We start from the raw sequence: 14,561 nt of genomic DNA on the forward strand, positions 1-14,561 counted from the left end.
TTATTAATCTCCCAAATATACATTACAGATTTTCTCAAATAATACAGAATATATTTTGGTATAATCATTATTGAAATATATTTTTAAAATTTTCCAGCCTGACCAACATGATGAAATTCCATCTCTATTAAATAAAAATAAAAAAATTAGTCAGGCATGCTGGTGCGTGCCTGTAGTCCCATCTACTCCAGAGGCTGAGGCATGAGAATCACTTGAACCTGGGACATAGAGGTTACAATGAGCCAAGCTTGCGCCACTGCACTCCAGCCTGGGTGACAAAGCAAGACTCTGCCTCAAAAAAAAAAAAAAGAAAAAAGTAAAAGTTAAGACATCATTAAAAAGTTAGTAGGAAAGCCATAGAGTAGGAGAAATATTTGTAATAGGTATATTTGACAAAAGACATATCTAAAATACATTAAAAACTATTAAAAATCAATGAGAATAAGATAAGCTAATTCATAAGTGTGCAAAAGACTTAAACAGAAACATCACAAAAAAGGATATCCAAATGACCAAATAAGCACATAAAAAGATAATAAGTCGTCACAACTTATCAGGGAAATACACATTAAAAACACAATATCACTACATACCCACCTCGTTGGCTAAAGTTTAAAAGATTAACAAGACCATGATATACCTCAATTAAAAACAAACAAGAAAATCTCAAATTGCCTAATAGGTTAGATCACCACCCTGCTCAAAATTCTTCAATGATTTTACATTGCTTTCAGGATGATGTTAAACCCTTCAAAGTGACATTCGAACACTTTGGGATGGCACATAGCATCTGAGAGTGTATCTAAATATCACAGCTGCCCCACGACACAGGATGCTATGTGCCATCCTGAAGATTCCAACACCTAGGGTCTTGAGGTATATTGCGGTCTTGTCAGATTCTGCCCAATCCTATTCCGAACTTCCCCAAGCTTGCCATGCTGTTGCCATGTTTGAGCCCATGCTGCTTTCTGTGAACAAAGCTATCTTGCCAACTCATACTTATCCTTCAAGATCAAACTCCTTCTCCATAAAGCCTTCTATGAGTTACACATAGCTAAACTGTTGTTCACAAGAGGAAAGGTTGTCTACGAGTCGCTGACTCTCCGGGATCTGCCCTACCTTCACAAAGACACGCCCCATTTATGAACACACGAAGCACAGTGTGCCATATTTTGGGTACCTTGACCTGGGGAGAATGTTGTAAATGGATTTGTTTTGTTTCTTCTGGGCTTAGAAATGTAAACTGTTTGCTGTTCTCTACTGCCCTCTGTTGAAACAAAAGTGGACAGTGTACATCTCTTCTGCAGGACAAAGGAACCCAGTTTTCAAGGAAAGTAAAGAGAGATCTGAGTGGTTTAACGCAAGAAATAGCCAGCTAACAGTCTAGCAGAGTGAGATTAAGAGTCCAGAGCAGGCCGGGCACAGTGGCTCACACCTGTAATGCTAGCACTTTAGAAGGCCGAGGCGGTGGGGGGGCGGGGATCACCTGAGGTCAGGAGTTCGAGACCAGCCTGGCCAATATGGCAAAACCCTGTCCCTACTAAAAGTACAAAAATTAGACGGGCATGGTGGTGGGTGCCTGTAGTCCCAGCTACTCAGGAGGCTGAGGCAGGAGAATTGCTTGAACCCGGGAGGCGGGGGTTGCAGTGAGCCGAAATCGCGCTACTGCACTCCAGCCTGGGTGACAAGAGCGAGACTTCATCTCAAAAAAAAAAAAAAAAAAAAAAAGAGTCCAGAGCAAGGAGAACCCGAGGCTGCACTTACCTTAAGCCACTTGGTCTGCTCTTCTGATTGAATGTCTCTTGACCTCTGCATGACTTCAGACAGTGGTACTCAGAAAGAAAGGCTTGTTTCATTCATCCGCCCTCTGGATTTAGACCCTTAGTGAGGAGGATGACATTTGAAGTTGTAGTAGAAAACAAGGAGTTAGATTCTAACACCCAGGGTCTGCAACTCAAATGGCTTGGAACCGTCAGGTCTGTTTTGCCCTTTGACTATATCAAGTGCATGTGTCTCCAGCAAGGGTAAAGATTCAGGCGGGTGGGAACTTGGTCCTAAGCCAAACATGCTGAAGGATGCTGGAAAATGGTCCTGGGGAAGGTTGAGGCTGTCCTCCTTAGTAGCAAGTAAATACTTGACAAGAACATTTGAAGAACTGTGAATGAGGCTCTAACCAATTCAAACTTGCCTCCTTGTCACTGGAAATAGACCTGCTGCAAGGTATCAGCAAATAAGGAGTCATCTCTTTGGCTTCCAGTTAATTTTCTAAAAGCACAATTCAGCTCGTCTGTGTCTCTAGCTCTAGCCCAGATTTCTCCTTCCCGTTACCCAGCTGATATTGGCCACTCCCCTGCTATGTCCACAGGCACCTCAAACTCAGAATATCTAAACCTGAACTTACCATCTTTCCCCAACCCCTTCCAGCTAAGCTTCTTTCCATCATATTCCCCACCTCAGGGAATGGCACCTCCTAAGCCAGGAATCTAGATGTCATTGTGATTCCCACATTCTCTTTCATAACCCACATCCAATTGTGCTGGTTCTTCTTGCTAAATATCTCAACCCCACCACCATTACCTTAGCCTGAGGCTATCTTCATCTGCCACCATGACTACTGCAAGAGATCAACTTACCTTTCTGCTCCCAGTCTTACTCCTCCAGCCTATTTACAAGCAGCAACCAGAGTAATTTTGTTAAAGTACAAATTATATTATGTCACCTTCTTGCTTCAGATAATTCAGTGGCTCCCCACACCCTCAGGACAAAACCCAAACTCCTTAATGTGTTCTGTAAAGCACTGTGGTACCAAGACCCATTTACTCCACTGCAGCTTTATCACACTGTCCTACTCTCCTCATACTCAGAATACAACAAACTCTGCTCTAGGGGAGACTCTTTGATCTCAGTATAGATATTGTCTACTCTAGAGGCCTGTTCTGGCATCCTACGATTGAAAGGTTCAAGAATATTTAGCCATTTCTATCTTTAAGGTGCTTCAGCCTTGATTTTAAGTACTAATTAGAAAGGAAAGATACATGGAAAAAAGTCAGCAATGTAAAATAAATGGTTTAAGCACTGCACATTTTTATGTCACTTATTTTATATCTCTTTTTGTTGGGTTCTAAGGAGAGTTGTAAAGAGAGTCAAAAAGCAGGGAGCTAAAAGGCATTAGTAAGCCCCTCGAGCCAGGCAAGTTGTTAAGCAGACAGCTCCTCTCAGGATACAAGCAAATCTGTTTCATAAGGATCATAGAGTGAACCACAAGAATCAAGCTATGGACACACCAGAGGATAATAGAATTGAATGTTGAGTAAATTCTCTGAAGGAAGAAAGATTTCTAAGCTTAGGAAAAAATAGAGAAAAAAAAAAAAAAAAGAACGAAAGAAAAGAGACCAGGCGTGGTGGCTCATGCCTGTAATCCTAGCACTTTGGGAGGCCGAGGCAGGTGGCTCACACGAAGTCAGAAGTTCGAGACCAGCTGGCCAACATGGTGAAACCCCATCCCTACTGAAAATACAAAAATTAGCCAAACATTCTCACTTGAACCCAGGAGGCAAGGCAAAGGTTGCAGTGAGCGGAGATCATGCCACTGCACTCCAGCCTGGGCAACAGAGTGAGACTCTGTCTCAAAAAAAAAAAAAGAAAGAAAAGAAAAGACCTTCATAAAACTTTTAAATTTTGGAATGATACAAAACTAAAACCAACCAAAAACAAACTACGAACTGAAAACTGGAAAAAAAAATGTGTAAAAATTCATGTCTCCCTGCAAAGGGGTATTTTTATTATATAAGAAATTAGTGAGAAGAACATAGAGTTTTGATAAATAGACAAAGGCAGGGATATCAATAGAGAAACCCAAAAACATTTAGTTAAACAAAAAATAAATATCCAAGCGGGCCAGACATGGTGCTAAGTGCTTTCCATCTAATAGCAATATGAAAGAGGAAATGCAACTGGTTGACAGACACATGGTAAATGTTGATTCCACACTAGTAATCAAATAAATGCAAATAAAAATGATGAGACCCCATTTCTCGTCTATGAAATTGCCCACAATTAAGAAAAAAGAACGTGATCAAATGAACTTGTATATATTTCTGAATAGGGTAGAAATTAAAACAATTGTTTTGGAAAGAGATTTGGAAAAACTATCAAAACCTTAGAAATTTATATACCTATGACATTGTAATTTTGCTTCTGGGAAAATGATCTTTGGAAATATCCCAAAATATACAAAAGCACTGTTGCTCTTTGCAGAGCTATTGAATGATAATGAAAATTAGAAACAATCTAAAATATCCAAAATCTTGCTTCAAGTAAATTGCTCTGCTACTACATCAGCTGGAGTCTCCCTGAGCACTGAGAGAGGTGTATGAATGAATCAGTTAGGTGGCTTTCTGCAGCAAGTACAGAAAATTCTGCTCAAATGGCTTAAATAACAATAAATGTTTTACTATCTCACATATTAAGTTTCTTGAAGTTAGGGCAGCTCCAGAGCTGTTTAATCTACAATAATGTCATCAGTAACCCAGATTCTTCCCTCTCTTTGCTTTACTACTCTCAGCATGTCAGCCAGTCTTCTCTGGAAGCAAGATGGCTGCCATAGTACCTCCCAGCATCACATCTTTAAGCATCACCGTGTCCAAAGACTGAGAAAGAACTGGTTACTTCCTGTGTCCCAGAATCCCTCTAGCAGATTATCCCTGAGGATTAATTGTCCAGAACTGTATCATATGCTTACTCCTAAGCATGGCAAGACAATAGAACACCATAATTGGCTCAGAGCAGCAGTTCGCAAAGTGTGGTCCTTGTACCAAGATCAGCATTACCTGGAAACTTGTTAGAAATGCACATTGTCAAGCCCCACCGGAATCAGAAACTCTGAGGGTAGAGTAGAGCTCACCAAGTTGTATTTTTAACAAGCCCTCCAAATGGCTCTGATGTAGCTCAAATTTGAGAACCACTGGTTTAGACTAACCGAAAGTTCACACACTGAGGCTGGAAAAGGTCTAGGCTTCTCTACAGCTCATGACCACAATATTGCTAAACAAAATCAAGTTCCGTTAGCAAAGAAGAAGGGAAGAAATGGCTGTGTAGTAGGCAACTGCCCATACAGGAGAAAGTTCCTGTTTTTGTGGCCAAAATGACCCAAATCTTTTAAGAATAAAAGAAAGTCAAAGTAATACCATTTCTTCCTTTCCACACACCCTCAAATACATTTTTTTAAGCATTTCTCCTCCCATTTAATGTGAAATGTGAAAAATGTTGAGTGGAGTTTGCAGTTGTTCGAGACCAGCTGGCCAACATGGTGAAACAACATGGTATTTATGTATATGTGCAATCATTATAAAAAAGCAAGTTGCAGAATAATATGCATTATGTAATATGCTAATAATAACAACAAAAATGAACAAAATATAAATATATATATAGGTGGATGTGTGCTTGTATGAATATAAGTGTGTGGGGAAAGTTCTGGAAAGATATACTACAAGCTTCTAAGGGGTTACCTCTGAGGAAGGGAGTGAAATTGGGGGAGGGAGTCATTAAATCTCACTTTTCCTTTTATTTTATTTACTTCCGAATTGTTTCACTTATTTGCAACAAGAACATATATAGATCACGTGTGTATTTTCAAACCAAAAAGTGCTTATAGCCACAATAACAAAATATTGGCGAAAGGGACAAGGACTGAGTCTCTAGGGACGGTTCTGAGCTCTGCTCATACTCCCAGTGATGTTGCCAACCTTTCTCTCTTCTCCGATGGGATGGCGCGGATAAAAACAGAACAAAACAAAACAGTATTTCCACTCCTTTTTCAAAAACTTTTTCAAAAACTAAGTTTTCTCTTTGGTGTTACGTTTTATTGTTCCAGTAGATTCTGAAGATTTTGCACATGAGCAGAAGCATGAGTTTAGTTTTTATAACTAACTTTTAACTTTTAGAAGTATAATTTGCTAGCTCTGCTAGAAAATCCTTTTGGCTCCCAAAAGCTGCCTTCATTAGGATTTTTAGAAGACAAAGGCTACTACATTCTGCAATATCTAGAAATTACCACTGGAAGGCAACATTCAGAATTAGAGAATATTTAAGATGGAAAGAGCTAGATATAATCTAGCCCAATTACCTCACTTTGCGATGAGGAAACAAGTTTAGGGAAGAGAAGTGGCTTGACAACTGACCCCTGTCAGATTGAAACCAAAACTGAGATTTCCTTCCTCCTTGACCAGTATCTTTCCCATAACACATCGCCATCACTCTCTTTTTGAAACTTTAAAAATTTGCAAGTCTGGGGGACATCTAAGCATGCTCTGATGTGAGATAGCATAAGGCAGGACATTTAAAACTCACTCTTGGCTATAGCATAAAATTTTGGAAAGTTCTTATATGTCAACAGGTCATATTATTTTAATAACCACAGCCAAAGCAAACAGGTGCAGCTTAAGGTCATCCCACAAAATCTACTTCAATCCCATGCGGTTTTTTTCCCCTTGTTGTCTATCTATGTCTTCCTGGTTTTGTGAAAGTGTTCTCTCCTTGTCCCATGACTGCCTTTGTATGATGTATCTTGAGGTGTGTCTGTTTCCAGACCTCTCAGTAGATGCCTTGCTCTTCATGCATTTTCCATCTATTTTAAGACACTATATTTGTAAACCTGGGTGTCTCTCTGTTTTTTGTGGGGTTTTTTGTTTTGTTTTGTTTTTTACTGTCCCAGTAACTGTGTCTTTCTGAGTTTTCTCTCACTGGTTTTCCTCTCCCATCCCATTTTGTGTCTTTATGTCTCTAACTCCGCCTGTTCTCCTCCCTTTTCTTTTATATTGACAGTTTCCTTTCCTATTTCTTTTCTTCACTTTACTAGACACATACTGGTGAATATTTTGTTTTGTTTTGTTTTGTTTTGTTTTGAGACAGGGTCTTACTCTGTTTCCCAGGCTGGAGTGCAGTAGCATGATCACAGCTCACTGCAACCTCTGCTTCCCAGGGTCAAGTGATCCTCCTGCCTCAGCCTCCCAAGTAGCTGGGACCACAGGCATGCAGCCCCAGGCCTGGCTTATTTTGAATTTTTTGAAGAGATGGGGTTTTGCCAGGTTGCCCAGACTGGTGTTGAACTCCTGGCCTCAAGCAATGCTCCTGCCTCAGCCTCCCAATGTGCTGGGATTACAGGTATGAGCCACCATGCTGGGACCATGAATTTTTTTATTAAATAATTTTGATATCTATTGTATTTAAAGCTCAGAGCTTACTATATTTTGTTATTAATATTAAAATAAGCAAGTAGAAGCCAGGCAGTAGTGCTGGCTACTCAGGAGGCTGAGGCAGAAGGACTGCTTGAGTCCAGGAGTTTTTTAATCCAGCCTGGCTGACACAGTGAGACCTCATCTCTAAAAAAGAAAGCAAGCAGAATATTTTCTTAAAAGGCAATTATATTCCTTTTTGGCCAGGCCCAGTGGCTCACACTTGTAATCCCAGCACTTTGGGAGGCCGAGATGGGTGGATCACCTGAGGTCAGGAGTTCGAGACCAGTCTGGCCAACATGGCAAAAACCCGTCTCTACTAAAAATACAAAAATTAGCTGGGCATGGGGGCATATGCCTGTAATCCCAGCTACTTGGGAGGCTGAGACAGGAGAATCGCTTGTACCCGGGAGGCAGAGATTGCAGTGAGCCGAGATCATGCCACTGCACTCCAGCCTTGGCGACACAGTGAGGCTTTGTCTAAAACAAAACAAAACAAAACAAAACAAAACAAAACAAAAAAAAAACAAGTTATTTTTTGCCTCTCTGTTGGTACCAGTTGTTAATTTCTTTGTGGACCACTGATGCTTACCAAAAAAAAAAAAAGAAGTGGGGGCGTCATATTTCCTCTAGCTAACATTAAGACATACAGTAGTTTAGCCAGAGGAGATCTTAGCAAACATACAATCCACAGTGCACTTTCTCATTTCATGATTGTAGAGACTGAGATCTAGACAATTTAATCGGTGGTCACCCTGGGTGAGATAGCTAGGTCTAGAGCTCCTGGCCTCCATGTCAGCATTTCTTTCTTCTTCATTAAATGTCAAGTTTCCTCCCCTGTTCATTATTAGCTCTTTCCAGAAAGAGAGTTTCTTATCCTTTTAGTAGGTACTCAGTAAATACCAAGGTATTCATTAGGATGCCTTTGGATGAAGGTAACAAGCCCTGACTTAAATTGGCTTAAACAGCAGGGAAATTTACTTGAAATTGTAAGAAATCTGGGTTGGTTGCCTTAGAAGTTCACTGATGTCACCAAGACCATGTTCTATCCCTCCACTCTGTCCTTGGCTTTTTGGCATTGACCTCGGACTGGCTGCCTTCAGAATCTTAGGTTTTGCCAGCAGAACCTAGGACAAAATGAGCCCTTGTTCATGTTCAGTGGGAGAGAGAGATCATCTCTCCCAAACATGGCACTCCCCTCTACCAGATTGGGTCTATTTAGGACAAATTTCCATCTTCTCCCACTTAACCAATAAAAGCCAGGGGAATGCTACACCCTGAGTGGCTTAGATCAGTCAAGATCCACCTCTGCATATGAGGGTGATTCCTGAATAGAATCAAGGTTATATTAGAAGGGAGGGAGGGGGATGGATATCAGGCTAGTACATCATATTCTATCTGTTAAGTTAACTGAGTCATAGCAATTGTTGAGTTGGAAAAAACTCAGAACCTACTATGGATTCAAGTTCAAGAAATCATTCTTTCCTACATACAACAGCATTGCTCTGTAGCCCTGAGCTAAGATAGCATCACGAAATACAGTCTTCTTGCTGTTTATAATCGTAAGCAAACTCTTGGACCTGGGAGGGGGTGAATGGATAATGTCTGTCTGGCTTGCTTCTTTCTAGTTAGTACCAACTACCTCCCTTCTTCCTGTGATTGTTCTTAGAATAGGATAAAAAATCTTCCCTTCCCTAGATCTTACAGTCGCCCCTTCCCCCAGTCCTTTCTATTTTTAAGGATTTTACTCTAATCACACCACCAAAGAATCAAGAAATCTTTAAAGTGTATTACAGTAGCTAGTTGTGGCAGCATTAAAACATGGCTGCAAATTCTTTGACACTCTCTCCATCAAGAGATGAGGCCTACATCCTCTACCCTTGAATCTGGGTGGGCTTATAACTTCTGGTGATTAGAATACAGCAGAAAGAGAAGCTGTATAGCTTCCTAAATGTTATAAAGTCTTAACAATAGCTGCCAGCAAGACCTTAGGACAAAATGAGCCCTTGTTCACGTCCAGTGGGAAAGAGAGAGAGTGACCCTCTCTCCCAAATATGGCACTCCCCTCTACCTATAACATTTACATAAATGTCGTAAGTTAAACATTCCACAACAAACTAAGTACTATTTAACATCGAGAGGAAAAAGAGACAGGAGAAAGGGTTAACAAACCAGTTGATGAGGATCTAAGAAGACCAAAGGAGTCCTGGTCTGGGCCTTGCTACCCATTGGTCTTGCAAACAAGAGTCTGAGGTGGCAGAGCCTTCAGTGGCAGATGCCAAATTATTATCATGAGTGACTGCAAGACAGTGTCAGCTAAGATAGCCATTTCAAGCTGTTGAAGGCCTTCTCTTTTAGTCACGGAGTCCGGTGATAAGAACTGAAAGTTGGAAGAGTGTGCTTGTTTGTGGCCTTATTTGATCGCATGCAGTCTTTATCATTTTTAATTTGTTTCTTAGAACATTTTATCTTGTTGGCCAAATGCCCTATGAAATATAAAATGGAGTCTTTTTCTAAGATGGAGTTAGTTATGTCAAGGGTGCTTTATACAGTCTTCATCCTTTTTCCTGGCATACAACTCCTAAAATCCTTAGAATCTCCAAAGTGATGTCTTTTGGTGTGCTAATGAGGCAACTGATGGCTGGCAGCTCTTAGGTAGCTTCATAACAGGGGCTGGGCACAAGAAAGATCGTGGCAAGGTCAGAGGATTGGGGCTTTCAGCTCCACCCTCCAAACTCCCTCTGGGAAGTGGAGAGGGGCTGATGGTTGAATTGATCACCAATAGCCAATGATTTAATTAATCATTCCTAAGTAATAAAGCTCCCATAAAAACCCAAAAGGACAGGGTTTGGAGATCTTCCAGAGAGCCGAACACAGGGAGGTTCTTGAAGGGTAGTGCACCAGAGGGCATGGAAGCTCCAAGCCCCTTCCCACAGGTCTTGCCCTATGTACTCTTTACCTGTGTCCTTTGTAATATTCTTTATCACAAACTGATAAATGTAAATGTTTCCCTGAGTACTGAGAGCCACTCTAGCAAATTAATTGAACCCAAGATGCGGGTGGTGGGAACCCCCATTTATAACTGGTCGGTCAAAAGCACAGGTAAAACAACCTGGGGCTTCACCCTGGAGTATCAGAAGTGTCTTGTGAGACTGAGCCCTTCACTTGTGTGACCTGATGCTATTTCCAGTTAGATAGTGTTGGAATTCAATTGAATTCGAGCAGAAGTCACAATTCCCAGACCTGTAGTTGTCAGTGACCTCTTAGGAACTGGGCTGCACAGCAGGAGGTGAGTGGCAGGTGAGGAGCAAAGCTTTATCTGTATTTACAGTAGATCCCCATGGCTCACGTCACCGCCTGAGCTCCTCCTCCTGTCAGATCAGCTGTGGCATTAAATTATCACGGGAGCATGAACCCTATTGTGAACTACGCATGCAAGGGATCTAGGTTGCGTTCTACTTATGAGAATCTAACGCCTGATAATCTGGCATTGTCTCCCATCACCCTAGATGGGACTGTCTAGTTGCAAGAAAACAAGCTCGGGGCTCCCCCTGATTCTACATTATGGTGAGTTGTATAATTACTTCATTAAATATTACACTGTAATAATAATAGAAATGAAGTGCACAATAAATGTAATGCACTTGAATCATCCTGAAACCATCCCCCACCCCCCTACCCCTGTCCAAGGAAAAATTGTCTTCCACGAAGCCAATCCCTGGTGCCAAAAATGCTGGGGACCACTGGATTAGAAGACACCCAGTCGGTGCCCACTGCTAAATTGCTTGCTTGCTTCCTTGCTTGCCAGTGGAGAGAAATCCCCACTTATCTTTGTCAGAAATGTGTTGTGAGAGCATAGCGGGAGGAACTGAGTTTGTTTTTTCTACAGTTACAGCAATAGGTAACTGGAATTCAACTGCTGGACTATACCAAAGACTGCCAGGCCAGCCTAACTTTCTCACAGCCTTCCTGACTACCTGTCTTGGATGAGCTCACTGAAAGCCCACATACCTTCATTCTAGCATTTCCTCAATCTGGTTGAGCTGCTTTGGAGGTAATACAGGTTGTAGGACCTCCCTCCACTCCTGCTCAGGACTGTTTTCAGCAGGCTAATCAGACAGCAGTTGGCACTGAGTACAATTGGAGAAATGTTACCAGCACTGAAGACTGATCCAGTTACAAATCCATAGCAACCCACCTCAGCTGGACCCTTGGCATTGCTTGGCAATCCTTACAATTGTTTGGAATTCTTGGTAATTCTTGTACATACAAACAGTCGGCTCCTTCTCCCATGCACCACAATGGCCATCCTCAACTCTGGTGTTCTCAAACCCCCACCACAACTGTTACCCACTCTTTCTCCACAGGTGTCTTTGACTCCTCCTTAACCAAGAAAATCAGGACCAGCAGATGTGGATGGTCACTCAACATCTGAAAATGGATTTGCATATGTACCCCCTCAGCTCCTGCCTTCAGCTCAGAGCGAGAGGTAATCAGTATCCAGTTTACAGCCAACTCCCTGTCCATGTCCCATTCTCATCGCCTCAGGACCCACACTTGCTTCTCTAGGTATTCCGTCCCTGTTAGGCATCCAACTTCTCCCACCCTGCTGACTTCTTCCCAAAGACCTAAAACCAAGCTCAAATCTTTCATTTAAAAAAAACAAAAACTCCCATTCTCTTGAAACTACCTTTGCAGAATCGTGTCTGAAACAGTAAGAGAGATCTACTTTAATTGACTCCATCTTGCTTCTAACCTCCAAGCTGTCTTTCCTCATTCTTGGGCATAGGCTGAACTAACTTCGGGAGAAACTCAGTTTATAGTTTGTGGTTTAAAGCAAACATGATAACAGCCCTTTCCCAGGGCAGACCTCGTTTTTTTCTGAAGACTAGATTGTCTTTGTAGGACTAACATTAGCCACAAGATTGGAAATTATGGTTTAGGAATCATGCAGGTGGAGGCTACAAGATTCTGACCCTCCCTAAGCGCTGATCCTAAGATCAGTGCTTGAGATATTTTGCAGACCCTGCACTTGATGGATCACCTGGCAACACCCAGATCAATAAACTGGCTCATCTGATCTTGTGGTCCCCACCCAGGAACTGACTCAGAACAAGAAGACAGCTTCAGCTCCCTGTGATTTCATCCCTGACCAATCAACACTCCTGGATCACTGGCTTCCCCTCCACCAACCAAGTTGTCCTTAAAAACTCTGCTCCCCAAATGCTCTGGGAGACTGATTTGAGTAATAATAAAACTCCAGTCTCTGGCTCAGCCAGCTCTGCATGAATTACTCTTTCTCTATTGCAATTCCCCTGTCTTGATGAATCGGCTCTGTCTAGTTACCATCCTCCACTTCTTTCTTATTGTGTCACTTAGGGCCCTGGGTTATAACCAACTTTATCAGAATCCAGATCTTTTAAGTAGAGGAAAGAAATTTATTGGATGGAAACTAGAGGAGGGCAGCCCATCCCACTGCTGTGGTGACTGGGACCCAACCATCTCCCTCTCCTAGAAGTGAATCTCCCTTATAAGTAAACAAGTGTCACTTATTCAGGATTCATCTCAGAAGAGACTCTAATGGGCCAAACCTCGGTCATATGCCTGTCCTCTATCTGCCTGTATCAGTTAGTTAGGACTTTTATAACAAAGTACCACAGACTGGGTGGCTTAAACAACAAAAATGTATTTTCTTACAGTTCTTGAGGCTGGAAGTCCAAGATCAAGGTGTTAACAGGGTTGGTTTCTTTTAATTTTTTTAAAAAACTTCTATTTTAGATTTAGGGGTAAATGTGCAGGTTTGCTACATAGGTAAACTCCTATCATGGGGGTTTGTTGTACACATTATTTCATCACCCATGTACTAAGCCTAGTTACTCAATAGTTATTTTTTCCGATCCTCTCCCTCTTCCTACCCTCCACCCTCAAGTAGGCCCCAGTGTGTCTGTTGTTCCCCCTTTGAGTCCATAGGGTTGGTTTCTTCTGAGGCCTCTCTCCTTGGCTTGTAGGTGTCCATCTTCTCCCTGTATGTGTCTGTGTCCCAACTAATAAGGACACCAGTCATATTGGACTAGAGCCTACCTAATGATTTTATTTTAACTTAAATACCTCTTTAAAGGCTCTATATCCACATATAGTCACAACATGAGGTATAGGGGGTTCCACATGTGGACTTCAACATATGAACTGGGAGAGACACAATTTAGACCTTAATAGTGCCCCAAAGTGGGGAAAAGGAAGATCTGGACCCTTGGGTTTCCATAGTAGAAAGCAATCACTGCTTTCTGTTAAGTACTCACAGCGGGGCTTCTCCAGGGAGAATGATATGCTAATAAGAAGGGGAGGAAGAGGTGATACTGGACAGCCAGATGATATGTGCAGTATTCCTTCATAATGGAGATTCTGAAGAGGAGAAGCACTTCACTAAACACTTTTTCATTCCTACTCCGTCTTCAACCAAAAGCTGTCAAACTCCTGTTTCTCAGCCCTAGCCCCTGAAATTGCTCAGGCAAAGGTCATTAATAGTTCCTTGATTGCCATATTTCAATCAAACTCTTGTTTGAATTCTTTTCTACAACATTAATACTGTTACTGTTGACTACTCCCTCCTTGAAGATCTGTTCCCACTAAACTTCCTTGTTCCCTCCTCTTCAGCCCCTCCTATACAAACTACTTTGTCAGCTATTTTTCCTATGCACGCTTCAAAAATGTTTGCATGTCAAGTTTCTGTCATTGACTCTCTCTTCTTCTCCTCTCCCTCTCAATCCCTCCTTCCTTTCCCTCACTGTTTCCCTTTAATTCTCTCTCAATACTCTTACAGTTTGAGAGATCTTATCCTTACTTTATCTTAACCTAGGATCTCTAGATGGATTCAAATAGAGCTTCTTAAATTAAAGGAAACATAATGTGTATATTTGCATCCTTTCTTGGGAGAGGGCCCAAAGGTTTTTTATCAGAGGTTTGAAACCTCAACTGTGTTGGTGCCTCCTAAATTGTGTCTTTTGTCAAGACCTGTCTTTTGAGGTCCAGGGCCATGTGTCTCACTGCCTACTGGAAATCTTCACCTGAAAACTTCACAGCTACCTCAAACTCAGTAACATCAAAAGCCGAAATTATTGTCTCTCCCTCCCAAAGCCTGCTCATCTTCTCATTTTTCTTTTGTCCATGAAAGGTACTGCCATCCTCCTTATCACCCAAATTAGAAATCCGAGCATCACCCAGACCTCTCCCTCTTCATCACCCCTCAGCCAATCACTCACCAAATCTTGTCCATCCTTCCTTCCTAACTTCTCTCCTAGATGTTTCCATTTCATATCCACTTTTTAA

Source organism: Hylobates moloch, unplaced genomic scaffold (assembly GCF_009828535.3).
Source record: "Hylobates moloch isolate HMO894 unplaced genomic scaffold, HMol_V3 SCAFFOLD_8, whole genome shotgun sequence".
NCBI lineage: Eukaryota > Metazoa > Chordata > Mammalia > Primates > Hylobatidae > Hylobates > Hylobates moloch.